This window comes from Aulostomus chinensis, chromosome 16, assembly GCF_037954235.1.
Source record: "Aulostomus chinensis isolate RoL2024-O1b breed Wild chromosome 16, RoL_Achi_v1.0, whole genome shotgun sequence".
NCBI lineage: Eukaryota > Metazoa > Chordata > Actinopteri > Syngnathiformes > Aulostomidae > Aulostomus > Aulostomus chinensis.
In genome coordinates this window covers 11,107,661-11,132,461 of record NC_141335.1, presented here as the reverse complement: position 1 = coordinate 11,132,461, position 24,801 = coordinate 11,107,661, and the positions used below count along the sequence as shown (strand labels likewise).

The following is a 24,801-nucleotide window of genomic DNA, read 5'->3' as shown; positions in this document are numbered from 1 at the left end:
TGAATCGCTAGAGCATAGGTGGTTATTACCATAGATGGCTATTACCACCTTAAGTTCACAACACCAGCTACGTTTCCATCAGGTACACTGCAAATATTTCCAGGAACAGGAAATCCTGTAAAAAAAAAAAAATCAAGTTACACTGACACTCGCAGCTGTACGGATTGCAGTGAGTTTGCTGCACAATTGTGAAGAACTACAGCCTCTTTGGCCATTCAGCGCTTTCATGAACGAACCAGGATCAGCAAAAACTAAATGGATCTCAGGAATGTGTGTTTAAAGTGTGAGTCACATTGACCAGCATGTTGGGAAACCAGGGGAGAGTGAGTCAGCAAGGGAAGGATGAAAGCTCATTACAACAGATGTCATAACAAAGTATTTACGTACTAACAGAAAGAAAATCTTTGAGGCGGTTGTGATACAAAGAGAACCATAACAGAAAGATCATGTCATCGCTCATCGAGGAGATGAACGAGTCTTATTTTAACATATTTACTCATGAAAAATTGTGAAAAACTCAAATATCAGAAGACACAATATTTAACATGCAACACTGCAACAAATCGCTGTTTGGGAACACGCCCACACTGAAGCATTCTAAGTTAGAGTGCAGCAATCGACTGGCTTAAAAGGTTATGTGGATCAATACAAAGTTGTTTTGGGCACCAGCACTATTATATTAATGTCATCCTGAGAAATAGGCACTAGCTTAGGTGACGTGTCGGCCAGCCTGTTTTCCTTCTTAACTGCAGACAGAGGCTCATTTCAACGACAATGCTGTTTAAAATAACTGTACTTTTGCTTGAAATAATACATACGGTTGTAATCATGGCACATTAAATGAGTATTGATGATATTTTTAATGAGGTGTCAAACCTTCAAGGAACATGCCATCTTTTTTGGGAATCACACCATCATTTTTTGAACCAGACGAGCAAAAAAAAAATACCTCATCAGCATTACAGATCTCCAGAGCTCTACCAGATGGCTGACTGCTAGTAAACTCAGCTATGTTGACTGTTAGCTGACTCTCTTATTACTAAAATACACTTTTCTCTTCACTGTGACAAAAACTTTAAAATCAACAGTGGTTATTTTACCAGTTACATATCCAGAGCTGCTTTGGCTGCCTCAGCCTTGTCTTGCTCTCTCATCTTCCAAAGCCTGCAGGTCCTCTACTGTGTAAATTCTGGTTCAGAAAGATCAGGATCAGGGTCTAACTTTGTCCAGATGTAATCCTCCTTATCCTCTTTTGCAAACACAAACATAATTAGTTGCAGCAGATTTCTAATCATCATCAGGCCTTTTTTTTTTGACTGGGTGCTGCAGGTTGCAGTAGGCTGGAGCCTATCCCAGCAGCCTTCGGGCGAGAGGCAGGGTTCACCCTGGATGCCAATGATTGCCAATCCATCACAGGGCCAACACATAGAGACGAACAACCATTCACACTCACAGTCACACCTACGGTCAATTTAGAGTATCAATCAGCCTCGTCCCCTCTTGATGTCTTTGGACTGTGGGAAGAAGCTGGAGTACCAGGAGAGAACCCACACAGGAACAGGGAGAACATGGAGACTCCACACAGAAAGATCCCATGCCTGAGCTGGGGCTTGAACCCGGAACCCTCTTGCTGTGAGGCAAAAAGGCCCCAGCCACGAACCACTGCACCACCGTGCTGCCCCTAAGCTAACTAGCAGTGAGCCATCTGTTGGGGGTCTGGAGCTCAAAAATGCAGACAGAGACAAGAGAAAGGTATCCAGGTGCTTGTCTGGCTCAAAAATCATGGACAACAAGTTTATTTCCAAAAGTTGGTGTATTCTTTTAATATCACTCACTACATGACAATGAAGCAGATAACATGGATTTGAATAAGCTGAATTCATAATGTTCGAATCCTCCTGAGAGCTGCTCTGAGAGTAGTGAGGACACTAGTTGTGCAGTCAAGGGTGACACAGGGGTTGAAGTGGTCACACATTTACTCAGCTCTCTCCTGATCCCTCTGGCACATGTTCTTCCCAAGGTCAGACACTCTATTGCATAATAATGTTAAAAAAAAAAGAAAAAAAAGAGGCTCACATACACACATGCAAACACGCAGACCATGCAACAATGAGGGGAAGAAGAGGCTGCCTAAAAATAGCCCTATCTGTGGAACCATCACCCGGAGCGTTGGTCCACCATCCTACGTTTCACATCTCATAAATGAAGAATCTCACTTGCTTCCTATAACTGTGTGTTGACCTCATCTTCTACATGCTTTAGTGATCACAAACAGCCATGGAGGAATAAGTGCCTCATACATGTTCCTTATTTCTACCAGTGGCTTGGAAACAACCTATGACACCCATACGTAGAGAGAGAGAGAGAGAGAGAGAGAGAGAGAGAGAGAGAGAGAGAGAGAGAGAGAGAGAGAGAGAGAGAGAGAGTGTAAAATCTCACCACCTCCCCCTATAGCTTCTGCTACATTTCCTCCCCCTCCCTCCTTTTGCACCCCCCCCCCCCCTTTACCTCCTTCCCATGGCCTCAGGGAGCTGTTAGCTATCTGGATGCTGGCGCTCTATTGTGAGCGCTCATTGATTACCTCCCCACAGCCAGTGGGGCCAGCCAGCATGGGGCCCTGGCTGTCTGCCTTATCAGTCCGCATACACTGTGTGAAAAAAAAGGAATGGGGAAAAAAATTGAGAGAGAGAGAATTTATAAAAGGCTGTCCACACTTCCTGAAGTCAGCAGTCACATCATCTGCTTTATGTCCCTCTCCCCTCGGCTTCTCAGCTCCTTGTTCTTCTCGCAGCCAGAGACAATCGATGGTGTACTCAAGCAGACTTCTCTTGTCTTGTTTTAAAATAGTGCTCGTCTGCCTTTTCTCTGCAGGAGATGATCCATTTACTGCCCTGCATCTCTACTTGTCCTCAATGTTAACCCTTGTTTCCCCTGCTGCTCACTCTCCATCGATATCTTAAATCCCTTTCACTCACAAAAACCAATGAGTTTAACAGGATGTTGAACCCGTGTTCAACCCACAGTTCTCAACAGGCTCTTGATCATGGTGTTTTATCAGGTTGATGCTCTCACCTCAAAGTCAGTGGTTTAGTGGTCAGCGATTATTGAGTTATTCAATTGGTCAAATAAGAGAAAATAGATCAACAATAAATGTGGTAACCTGTTTTAATACCTCAAAAAGCAACACAATTAATGTAAAAATCATTCTGTACACAACCATTTTAAGGGCGTCTGCAGAATTTTGCTTAACTGGCTTGAGGTTGCTGTTTATCCACCATATTGAGGTTTCGGGATGAAAGAAAAAAGTTTTTTAACAACATGAATCATTAAATTTCAAAGCGAACCACAATTTGTTGGGTTATCAGCTCTGCTCTCGCTGTGAAAGTGCAAAGGAGAGTAAACTACAGGCACCAGTGCAATGGCGACCATAAATGGCTGCAAAACACAGAAGTGACTATATTTTTCTTATGTCATTTATAGCTCGGCGCGAGCTTCTTCCTGTCATTTCCTGAGGTTATTTTTTCTTCTCTGTAACGTACAAAACAAAACAAAACTGTGATTCAAAACCTGAAATACAAACCAAACCACGGAACTTCTGAACAGCTGAAGCTGGTGGGGTTATAGGTGGGACAACATATGGATATTGCACTACACTGACATACAGTATCAGCATGAAGACAGCAAACATCTGGGTTTTTAGCAACAATTTATGAACAGGTTACCCTGACACCTTCTTGCGGTACCAATTTGAAAAGTTATTTTTGCTGCTGTGTGTGTTGAAGTGGCCTCCACCCAGGAGGTCATGATTAGAGGGGTGTGTTTATTTGTTATTGAGGAGAATTGCTCAAAACTATGAGGCTGGTTTTCACCAAACTTGGTGCAGGACTGTTGCATACGCCGGGGAGGAACTGATTACATTTTAGGGGCAGAGCCGTTGAAAACAGTTTAAAAAATTTGGTTAAGGTAGGTATGCATTCTTCAAGTGCCCTCTAGTTCCGAGTGCACGGTTCCTCTCAGCGGGTGATGTCTGTCAAAGTGATCACAACAGTACAGCAAATAAATACATATTAAAAAAAAAAAAAACTCCTCTTCAGTAAAAGCAAATGCATCATTGACAGGAATTGTCTTGCAATCTATTGATTATTGCAGAAACGCTGTATCATAATACTACAGTTATCGTGTTGTCTGTGCTCCACTTCCATGTTAACCCTGCAGCTGTTAATCTGGACCAGATCACTATCGGCAGCAAAACAATCCATTTATCTACAGCAACAGAAAACATGTTTTTTACTTGATCCTCACGTCAGTGTGAAAGAGACATCCGTCATTCACTCACTCTCAGGACTTGAATATTGCTATTCAAGTTGAGTGATTCCGGCAGCAGCGCCGACAGCAGGGTGGCATCGTAAACAACCATCACACCTCTGTGTGAACGGGAGAGCTGATGTCAGCACGACTGAAAGTCTCCCTCCATCATGTAGCTCCGTGAATCCCTGGCAGCATCCATCTCTCCCCCTGCAGATAGACGGCTTGTCACTGGCAAAAAACCAACAGAAAGGTGGCTTTTAACAGAAGCCAAACCTCGCCCTTGCCATGGATGTTATAAGGTTTAAACAGTTTTCATGTGTTAATTTGATACCCTGCAACACAATGCAATATGTATTAACCTTGTCAGAGCACGCTAGACTGAGAGTTCCCTTTGTTCTCCTGTGATGCATTCACTCAGCCCTTTGAAAAACCGCTCGTATGAAATTATACACAGCGCCAAGTCAAGCTGAAGTCACCCTATCTATAATCCATCCATCTTGTTGGCAGCCATCTGGATGTATTATTTTGGAGAGCACGCCTTGCAATGAAAGTGGGGACATATGACAACAAGCGAGAAGGGAATGACCTGACCGGCTGCACCCCACCCCCCCGACACCCCTCACAAGCCTTGTCAACTTGAAATTAAACAAAAACTTGATGGATGATCTTGAATATTATGATCAGGCTGAAACCGAAATGACAAAAGCCACAATGGACGTGTCAATTTTTGAACCTGGGGGAATATTTGAAATGTGTCCTAAAGGCTTAAATTGTCTGACAACAAGGCAGCAGCATGACTTTACAGGAGGAAGCCTGCATATTAAACATGTCTTATGTGAATCTTAGTATTGATATTGCAACATGACAGGTGAAAAACATCAATTACTGAAACAGCGCGGGAACAAAGACGCGGGTCACCTCGACAAGCCATTTCCAGAGATGAAAAAAAAAAATCTTGAGTTCACAGCCAGAGCATTGTGACATTGACTGCTCACCCAATCTCCATCTAGGAACCAAGCCCCCCGAAATAAAAATGACTGACTGCTGGAGCTGGTGATGTCACCAGTCATATTTGTCCCCATCACTGCATATAGCTTCTCCAACCAGGGGGCTGGGGTGTCCTTGAGAAGCTGTGGCTGTGATAGAGACACCCCCCCCCCCCCTCCCGCCCCTTCACTGATACCCTGTTCAAACCCCCCAACCCATCCCCAACCCACCCCACCACTACTGCATCAGTGTCAGGAGCCCTGCAGGCAGGAAGCAGAAAGGAAGGCAGCCAGTCAGCCACTTCCTTCCCTTCAAAGAGCAGTGAAACCTGGGCCAGGATCTGTTGACAGGAATCTGACCTCTGGTTTGATGACATTACATGAAGGGAAATGGTGAATTAGCTTTTATTAGACCTGATCTGATCACCTTTATTGATGAGTGCGCACCAACATTTATCGAGCCCATATCGTAATATACATGAGGGTGGTTACACCAGTGGAAAAAAAAAAACACTTCTTTTTAATAAATCGTTTCTACAAAAAAATAAAACAGCAAAACAAAACAACAGCCAAAAAAAACAACAAAAAACACAAAAAAAACCAGCCATCACTGAAGAAACCCTGTGTGCAGGCGCAGCATGGGGAGTGAGTGATTCTATCTGATGCACTGCGAGCTGGGCGGCCCTCCCTCTGGGCACTTCAGCCTTGTTGCCTGACGAGGAAGAGAGGGACGAGCTTGTGCGCTCGCGTGCGTGTGTATGCGTGTCGGGAGGAGAGACATTGTTCCTTGACGTCACCGCTCAGCCCAGCCTGCCGCTGCTCTCAAACACGTCTTTGTTATTCCGAGGCTTCCACCGGAGACCGATCATCCGCAAAACACGGAGACCGGATTTCAGCCTTCTGGAGCGGCGTGGAGGCTGCTCAAAGGTTCACACACGCAGGGGAAGTTTAAAAAATGTCTCACGGCCAAATACGAAACTTTTTATGATTATTATGAACCTTTAATTATATTGAACTTGTGAAAATGTGATTGTAATAATAGAGACGCAAAGCTTTTCATACTAAAAACAATAAATATTTATTTTTTTAAACATTTGTAATGATCTGCAACGGACTGGCGACCCGTCCAGGGTGAACCCCGCCTCTCGCCCAATGTCAGCTGAGATAGACCCCAGCCTCCCCCCGCGACCCTTAACTGGATAAGCGGTACAGAAAATGGATGGATGGACGGGTGGATGGATGAATTAGTTAATGATATACAACAGTATTACTGATTACATTGCTAGATCTCTACTTTAATGATACGTAGGAAAATCTATATTATTATTATTTTATCCAGACAACTATTATTGCTAGCCTGCGAGACCTCTACTTCAATATTACATGAACAGATAAATATAAAATAAGAATACATTTTGATAGGCACAATTACTTCGATGAGCCACTCAGGACGATTACTATTACTACTATGACTACTACTTCATAGATATAGGTTGAATATATCGTATATTAAACTTAAAAAATACACGATTATATGCTGTACTTCGCAAGTGTAATTACATAATAATCAAATTAAACAGCTGAATAGGATGCAGTCATACTTGGATATGGCAAACATCGTGTGGCTCCAGTTTCTGATTTACTGATTGTCTTTGTTTAGGGAATACCATAACACGTTTAATTACTTTTGGAAGTATTTGGAAGGCCTCTTAACACCCATCTTTTTATGATATTTGCAACATTTCATAACATTTTCATCCAAATCTGGAGACATTCGAATTTTTTTCTTAATAAAAGACATATATATGTATAGAAAGCTATACTGCGTAGTCACAATGATGATAATTATAGCCTATTTTCTTGTTGTATTTCATTATGTAAGTGTAGAGTGTGTGAGAGTGTATTTACTTTCTAATGAACTAATAGTGGTGTGATGACACAAGGCAGAAATAGACAATAGCCGGAGACGCAGCAGCTCAGTCCGCTCCAGTATGACCGCGACGCTCACATCCATTCAGCGTGTCCCTCCACCTCGACACTCCGCGGAGGGATCTGGGTCATATTTTTCCAACGACCGCCGAGCGAGCAGGACTCTCTCTGGTAACTGAATAGCCAGTGTAATCTGACACTTCAACTTGCCGTGCTCTACGGTAGTTGATTCAGTCACTCACTCACAGCGTCTCCGGGGCTCTCACGTCTTCTCGGAGCGGTGCGGAGAGCTGGGGAGAGGAGCGCCGTAAACACGCGGTACGGAGACACCATAGGCGGATTTTAACCACCACTCACGCCCGAGCTCAAAGTAAGTTCAGCGCATGGTTATGGTTTAGGTTGCAAAGCTGGGGTTTGAATGTGTGGGTTGCTCTCAAGATGGTGTGCGTGCGTGTGTTTCTGTGTGTGTGTGCCTCCCGCTGGACACACACTACCTGCTAACAATAGGCTGACCTCCGAGGAACCTCCACCAGTCGCGGATGAACCCGTGTCAGTCAGGGGAGGAGGGGGTCAGAGCCCGGCGGTGTGAGCCGCAACAGAGCGCCAGTACGCGGCTTAAGAAGCAGGCTGCTGCTGGATGTCATGTTTCTGTCTACTGGAGAAAAATCACACCAAGCCAATGCGGGGTTATTTCTGCATTTTGTAAAGGATCAAGATCGGCGTGTGTGTGTGTGTGTGTGTGTGTGTGTATGTGTGTGTGTGTGTGTGTGAGAGAGAGAGAGAGAGAGCGAGAGAGAGAGAGCATGTTGCTGTGTGTGGGTGCACGGTCGATCAGCTGATGCTAAACTGAGAATGTGTGTCACTTAGCTAACAGTGTGTCTGGGCTTGTTGGCTCCCTTCAAGGCTGTTATCGGCTACCTGTTGTAATGCAATTAGCAGGCATGTTTCTCTGCTATGTTCTGGGAAGCAACGCAGCTCCGGTGTCATTTGTCACCTTGAAATCTACTGATAGGATCCTCTCAGGGGCCATCACACACCTCTGGTTCTCAGTGAAGGGGGGCCCTTAATGGCACTCTTGTACAGTAACCTTAGAGATTGACTGTAAATAATCTAAATAAGAGTGGTTGTTTCTGCACATTCAAAATGTCATATGGCTACACCTGGAATAGCAGCAGCACATCTCCTAAACTGTTTTGCAGCAGAGTGTGGATGAGCTGCCTCAAGTCTGGCGGACCCTCCCCATTAAATTCCTCCGTCTGGATGTGAGGCCAACCGGGGCACCAAGCAGAGGAGAGGGGGCTCCCGATGGGAGGAGGAGAGGGAGGAGACTGGCGCTCTTTCATTCCTGGGCACCCTGCTACAGGATAGCTTAACTTTTAGGAGGAGGGAGTGGGTGGGGAGTCAGAGAGCCTTATTAGTAAGGTGCAGAAGCGTCAATGAGTCAGATGTGATCGTCATAATCCAAGCAAATGAACAAGTGAATATGTTGACATTACCAACTGGTGTAACATTTAAGCTGTTATGACTGTTTTGCTGTGTATTTATTGCAGAAGTATTGCATTGCATTGCATTGCAGGTGTTCGTGTTATTGTGTCCACTCCCCGTGTGCTGTCTTGGAGAGAGCATAAACAGATTTGGGATGGATGCACCCTCCAGTGTCTCCTTGGTAATTTAAATCGGTGATGTAATGAAAGAGTTTCAGCAGCAACACTTGTCAGCTGCACAACGTTAATTAGTGCTGTGTTTTTTGTTTTTTTGTCTGTCTTTTTTTTTTGTCAAAGGAACCAGTCATGTCAGCTAAGCATGAAAGGAAGGCACGCTAGTTCAGAGTTGGTTACCTGATAAATTGTGAAAGAAAGAGGGCAAGGAATTAAAGCCATCTGCAACTGTTTGAATCTTGGACATGTGCGTGTGTGTGTGTGTGTGTGCGTGTGTGTGTTTGTGTGTGTGTGTGTGTGTGAGTGTGTGTTTATGTGTGAGTTTTCTTTCCTTCTGTTGTCCCTCCTGGGGCCTCTCTACAGCCAGCCAGCCAGGCTGTGAGACAAGACAGACGAGTGTCTGATTCACTAAAGCGGCTAAAGGCTCCACAAGACTCACTTTGAAATCAAATTTGAGTGTTTTCAAAGGCCGTTAAAATACAGTGCTGAGTGCAAATGCTCACTGACGCCCTGAGGCCTGGTCCTCTACTCTGTAAGGTGGAGTTGCTGTGACTGAGAGGATGAAGGCAAAGAGTGAAATCCTGCACAATGAGAACATGTGCACTGGCATGAGGACGTTTTTTGTGTGTGTGTATGTTTGTTTCCTAAATCAAACATGGAGACAGAATGGAAAGGTTACTTTTCAATACGGCTGTTTGTGAGATTTTTATAACTGAAATCACTGCATTTCTCCCGACATATCTGTTTAAGAGATCAGTATCACAGCGACACACCAATTGTGCAGTTTTCCTATTATCGTTGAAAACAGCTATTGTGCTGACAGCTGAGAGTTTATGACATCGAAACAAATAAGTGTTTATTGTAAAAACAACTGTTATGAAATGTATGAAAGAATGTGAACAGATAAACACCGGCTCATGTTTGATGACGGGCTCTTGGCAGTTACCGAGGCAAATAAGGATGCATCCCTCACACTGGACCGATTATGATACCAGCCTCTGATATTGGCTAAAAATGAGGAATCAGTATCAGCAAGAGAGCCACTGAAACAGGATATTAGTCTGTGATCCCTCATTAATATCATAAACAGGAAATCAATTCTTCTTCACTGCTCTGAAACAGTAGACTACACAGGAAGTTGTTCTGTAGTTCCACTCACTGTTTTAGTCTTACGTTAGTCGGGACTGCCACGGGGCAGCAAAGATCAGCAACGTGTGAGTGTTCTAAAGATCCCACCTATCAAAGGTTGGCGTACTGTGACCTCATTCTTTGTGAGGATACGTCTGTGTTTTACTACAATGATGACATCATATGGGCACCCAGGTAGTGCAGCGATCTATTGCATCGTCTTTAAACTTGAGGGGTTGCTGGTTCAGTTCCTTGTGTTGCCACAGACTTTGTCGGGCGTCCGAGTCTGCAGGGAAGCTGGATGAGTGTCCTGGTTGCTGCGCAAGCGTCTCCGTCAGTCAGTTGGAGTGTCTGTTCAGGGGGAGAAGGGTGAAATGATGACATCACATCCAGTTGTTAGTGCAGCTGTTACACCAGTACATTTCTAATGCACTGGTCCTGGATGAGTAATTGGTATCAGTGGATCTGGATATGTCCATGTATCAAAATGTGTATACCGGTGCATCCCTGTACTAGAGTGTCACACACCTGCAGCTACTGAGGCTTGCTCAGACAATGCAGTATTATAGTGAGAGCTTTTGTTCTTTGGACTTCAGTGAGGCAACAAGTTAATGATGATTAGGAAGATATACCGGAACAAAACAAGAAAAAAGAAAAAGCAAACCCGACTAATCACTCGTGTCTGAGTAATTAGCTTTGTGTTACTCAGCAATTTACCAAGTTGCTGAGTGTGTTTGCTGCCGTTTATAGTGTCAGTGCAGCTGCGGGCTGCTAAGTGTTTAAAAACCTGGCAAACACTAATCAATGTTTTGACAGCCTGACATTTCAGCGAACTGTTGGTGTTGGTTTATGGAGCGCCGTGAAACACTTGCTCCGTGCTCACTTGACATGGAGTCTTGTTGTCTGGTGTCTCGCCATCATTAGCCCAAACCCACCCACTCCTGTCCCGAGCAGAAGTCTGCCTCTGTTTCTCTCCCTTTCTCTCTCTCTTCTGTCTCACTTGCGGTTGAACTTGGCAGTGCTTTTCATCGAGACAGATCCTTTGTTTTCAAGCGCCTATTTTTATCTTTTTAACAAGGAAAAACTTGTGTTGCCTCTGAGCATTTTTTTTTTTTTAAAAGACTCATTTTGAGTATTAGGTCTTGGAGGGAGTCACAACTTCAAATGTTGGGTTTGAGCTGAGGTTGTGCCCTTGTGTCAGACACATAACTACTTCCTAAACGTTGTTGTAATTCTACCCATAAGTCTACAGTTAAGCTCTCTTCAAGTCAAAGCCGAGTAATTGCAGTGTAACTAATAACACTGAAAATGAAGCAGCAGCCAGATGTAACTCATCCTGCTGACTGTGGTGACATCAGCGGTAGCCACAGGCAGACCCACATGGACAACACAACCTCGCGCCCCAAGCCTGTCACCTTGGAGATCCAAACCTGGCGTTGTGGCTCGCGCTGTGGCTGAAACTTCTCGGGGGTTAAATTGTGGAGTCAGCTGAGAACACCAGGAGAGTTGCGGTGAAGAACGCTTGAGCCCTTGAGCCAGAGTTTTAACCTCACACAGCAGGAAACGGCATTGTTGGTAGAAGACTGAGGTTGCTCAGCTCCCAGGTGTGTGACACAGGGTGGTGCTGGAGAGTACGGTGGCCACAAAAGGCCATCTACGTCGTTATTCCTGTAGTTTTTTAAATTTTTGTTTTGTTTTTTTTGGTGAAATATCCTTTTTTGTTGTTGGCATGAAATGTTATGTTTTGTGTTTAGGAAGTTTGTTTTCTGCGAAATTGATGTTAAGTAAACTATTGTTTTGTTTTGTGAAATATGCTTACATGCTATTTGTCTTGGCCTTCGTGGGCCACCGTCGTAAAGGAATGTTTGCGCACAGCAACCCTTCCTTGTATAAACAGATTTTAGGGATAGTATGTCCCTCTTCTCTGCCATATTAAACCAAGTGTAATGGGATTTTGCCATGAAATTAGAACAGTGCTTTTGTGTTTGCCAGGTGTTGTGTGTATCTGTGGAGTTTGTGTTGTATAATATAGGTAAAACAGCGGTTTAACTCCTGCTTCCGAAGAGCTGTCCCTTCAACCTTGAGTCCTCCCAACATCAGGGACATGCCGTCTTCTAAGTGCTTTTCTGAGACTGCCGAGTGAGCCGGAGTGCAGAGAGAAGTTGCTGGCCCACCCTGTCACCGTCTCATGCATGTTTGATTTGATGCTCTTTGAGAAGCGAGTGCAGGGGACGTCACAATGACCATGTCCTGTTCCCATCCGTCGAGAGGCTGGGGCCCTTGAATCATAAATGACACCCGGCCTCACTGGGAACAATATGAGGTTTGGCGCCCGCACAGGAGGAACAAAATGTTCTCTCCATCCATCCATCCATCCGTCCATTCACCCACCGTTGCCGCCTGCACTCAGGACTCGTCACCATCGCGAGCAATTACCCTCACTTTCTTGCTGCTGATGAAATCCTCACAGAGCCTGTCTGAACTGTGTTTGTCTATGAGACGGGAAGAGAAAAGGGGCTGCAGAGGAAAAGAGATAGTATGTGTCGGAGTGAGTGGCGTTGGCGTGTGTCTGTTTGGCTTGTAAATCCTGTTTAAGCTAAACAAACTCATTGTCCTCATCCTCCAACTGGGTGCTGTGTTTGTTACGTGTGAGTGTGTGTGCTTCTCACCCTCCCTCCTTTCTCCCCCATCTCTCTCTCCCTCTTCTTTTGAGTTGTAAGTACAGTCACTAATTAGTCCCCTCTCCCTCTTCATGCTGGGTCAGTGGGTTTACGGTTTCAGCACTGATCTGCTGTGTTTGCCTTGTCTCTCCTGATACCGGAGCATGCCTGCCAGCTAGCGCAGACTGCAGCCTCCTCCAAGAGGTCTTCACACCTTACACAGTGTCCCACATGGATTCATTTGCCAGGAGCCACTCAGGACTGTGTTGGGCCTCACTCTCATGCAGGTGCTTGAGTTCATGCCAAGCATGAGACTAACCAGTCCATAAAAGGACTTCTGGGCTGAGTCAGTACTATAAAACCAGTCATGCTATGAAATTAGCCCTTGGTGATAAACAGTAGAAGTATGAATGGACGCTAATAGTTTTCATTTAGATGAATGAAGTACAAACCGCTGTTAAAGCAAATAACAAACAAGAATCAAGAATAAACGCCAAGCATTCTTCCTCCCTGGCTGGTAACAGCCAGTAATATCCCTGATGATGGAGCGTGCGTCAAGTGACACGCCAATCACATAACATAACCATCCGCATGCAACATGAGAGAGAGAAAGTACGGTGACAATAGAGCACCGCAGAGATGATGTATTTTTGTGAGTGTATTTTCCCGATGCTCTTATCAGGGCGTCGTTGTCTTATGCCTGTTTCCAAAAGTGATTGCCACTCAGGCTCTTTATTTTTATGTAATGTCTTTTAATTGAGAACACTGTTTCATTTTAATTTCTTCTCTTTTTTGAAGCTTTCCTTTGACTCCTTGGCATGCGGCTCTGTATGTTTTGTTTTTGTCTCTCATGTCTTGCCCCTAGTCGCTTTAATAAAGTTGTGTGAATTTGATGACTTGGAATCCTGCCAACCCGGAAGTTACCGTCACAATGGGTTCCCTCTACCAAAAGCCAATTTGAGTTTGGATTACTGCAGAAATTAAGCTCCACGGCAAGCAGAAATATTAGACTTGTATGCTTGATTTAGCAAGATTCACTAATAATTCCAATTTTTAGGGATAATTGAAGTGTAAATGCAGTGTTAGAAGTCCAAATTTTCGGGCCAGCGATGGAATAACTACACCACGGTTGCATGACGTCAATGTGACCACAACTAGCTTTGTGTTTTCTTCTATTTTTGGGCATGATGATGAGTAATATTTGGGCCAGCCTCATTTACCTCATTTAGCCACTTGTTGAGATGCATAAAAAGCTTTAAAATTCAAGTTTATTGATGGACTTTCAAGCCGTACAAAAATAAACATTTTTAACTTTGTGTGAAATACTTTTAACATTTACATTGAACTCATTTCCGTTTCTTTCCTGCACCTGCAACTTGGTCTGTTGAAAGAAAACACCAGCTCATCCCTTTAAGTGACTGATCAATAATCTGCTTTTCTCCTGATCGTTATGTAAGAAAAGGAGATCCGACGTCATCACCACTCGTAAATGAGTAAATTTCACGTGATCAACTTTACAGCCATTCCTAGTCGAACTATCTCGTCCACCCTGGTCCTCTTGGATTAATTCTACACGTTAGTGACCCTTCACACAGCATGTTGTAAATCTTTCCAGCTCAAAGCCCATATCAATCATTTTATGAAGATAATTCGCCACACGCTGTGTTCATGATGCCGTTTGTGCTTCTCAGAAGGCTCCGGTCTAGTCGACTCTCAGAGCGCCGGTGGATTTGTTGGTTGAGGTTGCGTGGGAGAAGGAGAGGGACTCTGTGAAGGCTGTCGAATTGTCTCCAACGCAGCCTCCTGGGATGCATACTTACTCGTTTCCTGACAACAACAACGAAAAAAAGTTAACCAGGATTTACTCATGTGAAGGATGGCGTTTATGCTTTCGCCTGCAATGTTATAGGTGGAGGGGGAGCCGTGCTTGTACATGTACGTGGTGTAAAGAATGAAATGGGCTTCATTTCTCTTGGCAGACACACAGGTAATGCAAAGGTATTTTCAGGGAGGAGGAAGGTTAGTCTGTTAATGAAGCTGGTTGCGATTGTTATGGAGCCCCCCCCCCTTCCCCCTCCAAATAAGCATGTTGCCGTATAATCTAGAGCCTCCACTTTCCAGGCTAAGACTGTTTTCTTACCACGTCTCAACATTACACAGTGACAGAAAACTCTATTACTGTGTGCAGTGTGTATGCCCGCTTGCTGCCCTCCCCTCGGTTTTGACACTGGCGGTTGAGTCAGGCGCTTTCCCAGGGTTCTAAGGATTGACATCCCTTTCATTTTCCCGCCTGGGCGGCTCAGATAAAGGGGCATATTTTAAACCTCTGTGTGGATACACCAACTGTAAAGAAAGACGGGGCTGGCTGGTGGGCCAGGGTATAGAGCCACAGCATTAACTTCACAGACGGAGAAGGAGGAATAGAGGGATGGAGAAGTTAGCTGGGTAATGAGGAGTGAAACAAATGAAGATGCGAAGAATTTCAAAGTCCACTTTATTAAACTGTGATCTCAGTAATTTGCAATATATGGCTGAAAGTAAAGTACTATAACTGGCTGCAGACCTGACTTTGCAAATATCAGCAGCATTATCAGCAATCAGACGGCAGATAACCCATCTCTGTTGTTTATCCCTGCTCTATTAGAGGGGTAATGTGTTTCACCACTTTGTTTTTTTTTTCTTTCTAATCTTTCTTCAAGTCCTCCCTGCAAACCAATGCCGGGGTGGAAGTCATTGTTTATCATATCAGTAATGAGAGCGGGCTAATCGTGTGTATTCCGGAGACAGCCATGATCCACTGCTTGGTGCTTGCCAGGCACAGGCCTCCAAACAATGTTCATCATTGTCTTCCAGGGCTCTATAATTATCTGACAAAAGTTTATTGACAAAACAGCAGGAATCCATGTGTTTTATGATTTTTAAAGGATACTAGGTTACTTTGTACAAATACGGTTGCTAGGCTGGAGGTCAACCCTTTTGGGGTGTATTTAAAAATAATGGTAGCTTTCAATTTTTAGCATTTATAGGAATAAAGACATGTTTTATTTCCTGGTTTACACTTGGAAGATCGTACAAATTGGGAAAATGGCTAGCATCTAAAACAAATCAGTGGCTAAGTTTACATGGCTGGCAATAATTAGACTATTGGTCTGATTGTAAATTAGACAAAAAAATTTAATTCGTGTTTCTTCCAGAATATTCGTTTATAGCGCGTTACAGAGCAAAGACTGACTTATGACTGATGGAAAACACACGACCACGTCACATTGTTACGTTCTAACTTGGAGATTCGCCCTGGAATTTGAGCTGAAACCATTTCTGTTATGTTGCTGCCGTGGTATATTTTGAGCGTTTTCTTGTCAACAGACAACTGTCGGGTGTATTCGCTAACTTCGCTGCGTCTACACGAAGCTCGTCTTCCGTAGGCTTTTGAAAAACATTGGGAAAACACAAGGTGGACCTCACAGATGAATCCATCTGGACCTGGTGCAACATCTGTGTCGTTCTCAGTTGAGCGTGAGCGCAGTCTGATGTAAAAGTGATATTGAGGTGACTATATACAATATTGCAAATTGTCATATAATAAACAAAGTGCACCATGAGTGTCTTTGCTTGTTTTTTGAAAAGTTTAGTTCTCACCGCACATAAAAATTAAACTCGCATAGACGCACTATTTGTACGATACTGCTTTAAAAAAAAAGTTGTGTAAAACAATGTTTTACTAAATTAAATGGATGGCAAAGAGTTTTCTCAAAATACTGTTATTTTGCCAGTATATGATTGCATGTGAGACAATTTGATTCTGTACTTCTAGGTGTTGTTTATTAAATTTAGGGCAAAAACAAGTTTAACTTCAGGTTCTAAGAGGTTATTTAGATATTACAATTTTAGGTGTAAAACAGGTAAGTGTATAAATGCACCTAATTAATGCAACCATGTGTCATAATGTGATTATTTCTTAATCTGACCTTCCTCAGGTTAAGGTCATCAGAGCATGCTGTTTCCATGGCAGCATTTTGTATAAATCAGGTTAATACCGGAATATTTCCATGCACTGTGACACTTTGTATCAAGAAGAAAAATCTGAAAATACGAAATGAATTTCATTTTTTTCAACAGTACCTGAAAGTTCACGAGTGTCTAAACCTGCATCCTCTCATTGTTGCTAATTTGAAGCAGCACAATAGCAGAGTTTGTACCGTCGGAGGATTAAATTATCAATATTGTCCAGCTTTTTTAAATGGCCCCTAGAATGAAAGTCTGTTAAGAGCTCCTCTATGTCGGCTCCCATCCCAACAACATCCCATTACTCCAGATTACATACATTAGCCGCATCTAACACAGTTATTACACATCTCAGACATATTGCTTTCACAGCCATCCCGTAACCTTTACTTAGCTGCCCGGTGGGAGCTCAGTGGAAGCTGAATAGCATGTGTTGACATTGTCAGAGATACACGTGAGGACATCACACGTTTCTTGTCGGACTGTATTTTGAAGAGAGGGGGGAAGGAGGAGGAAGAGGGGGAGGGAGAGGGGGAGGGGGGTAGTATCTTGAGGCTGTTGCTCAATGTCCTGCTAATAAGTGTGGTTACAGCCTGAAGAAGGATGTCTAGCTGCTTAGCGATGGTCAACAAACTGCAGACAGACAAGGCTCTGAAATATGCATTAGGGCCAGACATGTTGTCCCCCCACCACCACCACCACACACACACAGACACACACACACACAGACACACACACACACACACACACACACACACATTTACACACCCCCATCCTTTCCTTGTCATGTCTCTGCAGCCATGTCTCCTCGCTTATCAAATCAGCATGATTGTATAACAAGACAGGAGGTGTGTCTCATTGACGGCTGCATCAAATCACCTTTCCTGGGTTGTGTTTGTGTGTGCGAGTGTGTGCCCCAAAATGCGTGCGTGCGTGCGTGCGTGTGTGTGTGTGTGTGTGTGTGTGCGTGTGTGTGCGTGTGTGAGGTGGGGGTAGCAACAGCGGCGGTGGCTCGGGGTGAGGTCCTGCCCTGATTTTCTCTGGAATTCCTTTGTTTTTGGAAGCCAGAAAGGGGGAAACTGAATCTGCGTAGCCTGAGGGTCTTGGCTCCTTGAGAATTCTTTGCTCACATCTCTGGGCTGCCAGCTCTAATGGTTTTAGGGGTGGCTCTGTTTTCAAAGCTCAGAACAGTCAAGGTGTTTTTCACCTTCCAGAAAGACTACAAGAGAGCAGGAGAGAGAGGGAGAGAGGGAGGAAAAATGATGACTGCACCAGGCGAAGCTTCTTAGGCCCAGAGGGACTGATGCTACTCAAACATAAATTTGCACCATATCGGAAATGAAAGTCAAATGAAGAGCCTGTCACTCAGGACAAAAACAGAGATATCTTCTCATTTGGATGGAAAACACACGTAGAGAAGCAGCTCATGCTCAATTTCTTTCATTCAAAACTAATATAAATGAAAATTGTTGCAAGGATTACCTAATTCCGTGCTTGTAATAGTGTTTTATTGCCACAGGGAGGGCCGAGGCTGCGCTGAGCATTGACGCCACCTCACATTCATGCCCCATTGCACCTGATAACCCTCTGTTAATGGTGTTAAAATTATACAAAGTTATCTCCATCTACAAGTTTTCGGCGACTAGCCCCTTATCTGGTGGGCTGTCGCTTTAACTAACTTCCACAAAGCCCAGCTCTCCCCTCTCCTTTGAAGGGGGCTCGTGTTGAGTAAGGGTGGTGGTGGTGGTGGTGGTCGGGGGGGGGGGGAGGTTGAATAGGCTGGTTGCCTGCCTCATCTTAGCCAGCCTCATTCTTCTCTGTCCTTTGCAACAGGCGGAAAAGGAGGGAGGCCGGGGGAGGCTTGACGGAGGGGAGATGGCAGAGGGAAGGGGAATAGGAGAAGGGCCAGGAGGTCTAGTCACGTGAGCAGTAATGGCGTTTGTGCTGGTCTCTTTCTGGCTGTCACAGTAAATCTGTTTGACTTGTCACTTTGTAAATCATTACGGAGGCTAAAAGCCTTTCTATTGGATTGTGGTGTTTCGGGGGAGGCAGCAGGTTTCCTTTGTGTCTTCCTGACGATGATGATAATCTGGCCATCCTGCTGTGAGGCTACAATTAGCTCCTTTCCTATTTATTCTCTTGTTTTTTGGGTTTTTTTTTGTGTGGAAGTGGAGTGGGAGAGTTGTTACGTGGACTTCTTTTTGTGTGTGTGTGTGTGTGTGTGTGTGTGTGTGTGTGTGTGTGTGTGTGAAGGTGTTCAGAACACAGGCGGCCTTAGTGCAGCTTCCAGGCATGCTTTAGAGACATTCAATATTCAGCATGTGCTCGTCCTGTGCTGATTGAAGAAGAGCACTAATGGTGATTTAGTGCATGTGAGGGCTCCTGTTCCTCCCCGGGGTCAGTCAGGGTGACAGTCACGTCTACACGTCTAAACTTACAGTGTCAACTTCTGACCAAACTGGTTGCTGTCTGACAGAAACATGAGCGAGTAGATGAAGTCTGTGCGGCGAGACGTGCGATTTCCTCAGGCCAAACTCTCCTCATCCGTCCTCTTCCTCTCCTGCCTCTTTTTTTCTTTTCCCCTGCCTCTTCTTTTCATGCCATCCGTCCATTTCTCCCTTTACTTTTCCCCCCTGTTCTTTGGTGTGTGTGCCAGCAGCACTCATGCCTGGAACAGAGCGCCAGGGCAGACATCTGTCACGCAGTGTCCCTGATCTGATCTGTGGCTCGAAGCGTCGGGGTCAGGAAAAGTAGCAGCCGCCAGTCCAGACACCGTGGGAGACTATCGGAGTGCTCTATCTCTATGTTGGTCTTCTATGTGTTTGTCTGTCTGTCTAATTAAAATTCTCCTTGCACACACAAAACCAGGGCACTAAGCATTTGGTCGTCTCGGTGTACAGCATCTGTCATTGGGTTTGTGCAGCACTGAGTCAAAGCAGTCTGGCGGTGTCCCGTCTCTTCCTGATAACGCTCTTTCTTCAACTCGCAGGTGCAGAGAGCAAGAGTGAAATGTCGGTTATATCGGGCTGCTTGTCAGCTGCACTGATGTGCAGTTGATCTTAAAGGAGGATTTTGACAGTTAAACTAGATTTTTGCGCCTGGGGCAACACCGTTAATGACAAAACCAATGACAGAGTGAATAAAAGGGTGTCAATTGTGGCTGTTGAGTTTTATTACGAGAGAGTTTAACTGTGGATTGACACACGTGCCGCCTGCCAAGCGTGACACTTGAGGCAGCTCCTTGAGAGATGAACGGGCTGCGTATCGATCCCGCTCAGTGTTGTGACTCTGTTAGTTTGGTGGCAGCATTCTCCCAAATTAAAGAAAGTTGTCAATGTTCAGCTTATTTACAGGATAATGTAGAATGTTGAATAGCTAAAAGCAGACTTTTACTAAGAGCAGACCAGAGACCAGTGAAACATTTTCAGCTGCTGTTTACTTGTGCAGTGAGTCACATGTCTACTCCTGACTGGGGCGGATGTTACCCGTCACCCTCGACTTAGCACAACTTGTAACAAAAAACAGGGATATATTTTCAGTAGGTGACATGTTGCATTGCAAGTGTACCTTGGCTGTGTTTACATGCACAGTAATATTCCACTATAAATCCAAAAATGACAGTATTCTAGATTATAGGGATCATGTGAAGAGAATATACTGGTTGGATATTTGCTATTTGACCTTTCTGAATGCAGCTTTTTTAAAAATTAAGACGGTTGTTGGATCGGCCAATATTAGTAATATCACAATTTCGGAATATGCCTCAGGGCTTTTGTAGGTTTTTTTTTTACAGCACGCGGCCTTTCGCCTGTTTATGGCTCAACTCTCTCCAAAATTTAGTCTCATTCATGATTAAATATGACATTATGAAGTAAGAAAACAGTAGAATAACGCATAATATCACTTTTTTCTCTTAAAGGCATATAAGGACAAATCAAAACTTTTAACTCTCACAGTGTGCTGCACTTTTCTTGTACTGGAAGGAAACAATGACAACAAACTTTAGTTCTGCCATTTCTGCCAAGCCTGTACTCAAAATTTGTGTGGTTGCATGGGAACAAAATTATCAACAGATTTTTATTTATTTATTTAGTTTTAAATTTGCCACGGAAACGCCTCAGACAGAATGTCGGAAAAAAAAAATTTCAGTAAGGGCGAAAACTGGAATACCGTTGGAATGTTGAGTGCATATGTAGTCAGCGTCACTCATCAATCCTGAAGTGAATCTTGACGGGACGTAGCTGTCAGTTAATGTGACAGTAATCATGTGTCGGCCTCAAGATATCGAAAGCATTCAACACCAATAAAGTTGTAATGTCGTCAAACATAAATATGTCACCATAAATATCAGGATATTACATTTTTTCTGACACTATGATCGTACATGCTATAATACGGCAGGCCCCTTTAATCCATCACAGCGCATGTTTAGCTGCCCTTAAATTATCTAAATGTAGTGATGCAAGTGACAGCGAAGATCTTTGCTTCAAAGCTGATTTTAAAAAAAACAAACAAACAAAAAAACCCCACCAGATATTTGAGAAACATCTGCTGCACCATAACCTTTACAAGGCAAGAAGCAAGAAATTTGATTTTTCCTGACAACACGGCTTGTCAATGTAGCTCTTTTCAGCCTCTGATAGTCAGCTCTCTGGTGTTTTGAAAATAGTCCCTCCTTGGAACTTCAATAACTCACAATCGTAACACAAGTTCTACAAGAAAAGCTATAAATGTGACAAGCACACTGTGATGGATTGTCAATTTTTTTTTTTTTTTTAACCCTCTACAAGTTTATTTTCAAGTTGACAGTAGGAGAGAGGGTGGTTGGGGAACGGCAACCTTTTATGGCGAGCTTTTAAAACGGGTAGTTGTTATTTCATATTGCGTATTTAATGGGATCTGAATCGCTCATACATGGCTCTGATTGGCTGGCTGAAGGCCTCCCGCTGAGCCAGACTTATTTGAATCTATCTGAGACGTGTACAGAAATTCAGAGGTCTTGTTTTAGATAAAGTAGAGGGGCACTCAGCGATACTCAAAACCCCTGAGTCGCTGATTCCGGACTTGCCTTGATTCACATCACACATGAGTCAGCGCCACAGTCACTAAAGTAAAAAAAAAAGAAAAAGCCGAGCCGTGTGCGACGTCCTTTTCATGACGCCAGTCTCAATAACTCATTTACATCGTATAAATCAGTGAATGGAAACCAGGGCGATATTAGATGAGTGACAGCTGTTTTTATTTGAAAGATAATTGACCTGTGACAGTCGGCAGGAGGCCATGACGTCCTCTCGCTCCAAATGGAAATGATTTTTCAAGTGCTGATAAAGGCAAGATACAAGGTTCATATGGTCATGAAAGCACCTGGAATATGACAATAGGAATTTCTAGGCTTCAAAAAAAAAAAAAAAAAAACTTCTGGAAATTTGCTTCAAAAAGGAATCAGATCAGTTAAGATGGACTGAGAAAAACGTATAATTTAAAAAGAATGAATGACTGTATTTTGTATCAAACTACATGGCTTGTCATTGACTTCAGTTCAATGTGTGCTGGTCAAATTTGACACAGATTCCTATTTATGTTCCCCCCTTATGAACAGACCTGTCCTTCAAACTATGGCCATGAAAATCTTCCTCCCAAAAAAATTATGTGAACTTGTTTGTCCAAATGTGAAGATTCTGTCATGTTTATACTCAGAATATATTTACATGTAAATATGATCATAGCAAAAAGAAAAGTAACGTGAGTGAATACGAGCAATTGTGCGGCTAATTATGTATTTGGTTTATAGTGTAGTAGTAGATGTTCGATAGCATAACGTTGGAGGTAAACGATTCTGGGGATTACGGGAGTCGACATTCTCCATCTTCTCATTTTGTCGTGCTGCGGATTTTAAAGTCCTCCAAGCTGTATTGGAACAACAACAAAACTCTTGCGAGCTAACTAGCAAGAAGCAACCTACACTTTAGATTAATTTACAATGTAAAGTACAACAGGTCTGTTGGGTTATTTTGATGAATAGTTGTCCAGATATTCAACAAATATGATGTGGTTCACCCCCGATGCTATTTTGCAAGGGTGTTGCTGCTGCGTCCGGGGTTTTGCACCGCCCGCAACAACGATGACTGGCTTACTGACATTCAAACAAGCCGGAACAGTTTGTTGCTGAGTAACGATGGGTTGAGCCGGCCGTTGCTCCCGTGCTGACGCAGCACAGTTGAGGGCTTTGTGAGGCGATATATGACTAGACACAATCATAGCCAATGTACACCTGGGAGAAAAAAAACAAGTTACCCTGCACATTTCAGATAATATCCACTAAGCAAATATTAGCTGGCTGCCACTGTGCAGTAATTGTTCACTTACACTGTAGTTAAAACTGACAGTGGAAAGCTCAGGTTCACCTTTCTCACTTTGCACTTTCATAATATTTCTCATGACATCAGTAGGTGAATACACACATACTGTACCTGTATGGCCTTTAAAGATCCTTGGGATTTTAATTACTCAGCCGGTTTCATTGTTCAATTGTTGGATTTATTTATGACACGAGAGACAATTGTTAAAAATGATCCATGCAACAGTTCCGAATCATGTAAAACTGAAAAATCATCACATTTGAGAAACTACATTTTTAATACTCAAACAATGAAATCATCAGAATTGTTGTCAAGTCAGTTTACGTGTGACGAATCATTTGTCTGGTTTGATGTTTTTATGTCTCCACACCAGGGGTGGAATGTTTCACTGTATGATTTATTGTGTTACATATTGTTCATCACAGTTCTGGATTGAATATAAGGAGAAGAAAATCACCCCCAGCAAAATGCAGAAACACACACGCTGAGCTAAAATGAAATGAAACAAAACAAAACAAAAAAGCACAAGCAAACCTAGTCACTTATGCATTGTTTCTCTCTTCTCTGCGATTTCATAGTGAGCTGACGAGCCATCCGTGTGTTTGTAATACAATTTTTTGTTTCTCGTCGAACCAAAAAAAAGAAGAAAAAAAAGAATTTCATTTCACAAGCAACTTGAGCCGTGGGTTGTGTATTGCACTGTTCAGTTTTTGCATCTCTTCACACTGGAAGTTATTTTTTGTGTCGTGTCCATACGCCTGATATGCAGCGGCCTGGAAAAGGTGCGTCATGCTGATGACAGACAAGGCCGTCCCACTGAAACAAACGGGGCAGTACCGGACTGTGAGGGAAGCTAGACAAAAGGAGCAGGGACGAAGTGATAGAAGGAGTCAAGGAAAGATGGAAAGTGTACTTGGCCGCAGCGACAAATCAAACAGAACAGAGTTGCTGGGACTGCACCTTGACTCATCACCAGCAGAAGGGACACTGTCAAATCTCTCTCATCATTTTTGCTAACATTTTGCTGCTGTGCTTGGGCAGTCTAGCCCGTGTGTGTGTGTGTGTGTGTGTGTGTGTGTATGTGTTCTTGTACTTGCTACATCTTGAGGACTAGAATAAGTATTTAACCAACAGAGTGAGGACATTTTTGGAAAGTGAGGACATTTTAGCTGGTCCTCACTTCTTTAAAGGTCCGTTTGAGGGTCAAGACTTGGTTTTAGGGTCGGGGTTAGAATCAGGTTCTGGTTAAGTTTAGGGTCAAGGTTAGGGTCAGGCAGTCAGTTGAGATGGTTAGTTTAGGGTGAGGGGCTAGGGAATGTATTACATCAATGAAAATCCTCACAAAGGTAAAAGTACAAGGATGTGTGTGTGTGTGTGTGTGTGTGCGCGCGCATGTGCGTGTTGTTAGTTGAGGACGCAGGGATCTACGCACATTTGACCCCAGCTGTTTGGTGTACAATGAGATCTTGGCTGAACTGCACAAAGACAAATAATAAAAAGATTGATGCCAAATCTTTAGAGAGCGCACATATTTTTAAATTTTTACCGTACACATGTTCTCAATATATTAGTTTTCATGTTTTATTTAAGATAACTCATCCAGTACGTGTGTTATGATCGGATTTTATGTAACTTGCAAATCATGTATAACCTTTAAAGGATGTTGCAGTGCTGGAACAGAGGAAGTCGGGTAGATAGACTGATTTCTGCATGTATGGTAGAGAGAGAAAGTACAGATACTGCTTGTCAAGCTGCGCCCCCCCCCCCC

At 43.6% G+C, this 24,801-nt stretch overlaps 1 protein-coding gene across 4 annotated transcripts in view; it reads left to right on the top strand.

Moving 5' to 3' along the window:
* Window positions 1-7,418: 7,418 nt before the first annotated feature.
* The window catches only part of zmiz1a (zinc finger, MIZ-type containing 1a), a 111,516-nt gene continuing 94,133 nt past the window's right edge, over window positions 7,419-24,801 (top strand). For 2 of the 4 annotated variants that reach the window (XM_086180274.1, XM_086180276.1), the window contains exon 1: window positions 7,419-7,593. The gene's annotated coding sequence lies outside the window, so the exon portion shown is untranslated. The remainder of the gene's footprint in view (window positions 7,594-24,801) is intronic. The other 2 variants (XM_086180273.1, XM_086180275.1) reach the window with 2 other exon arrangements.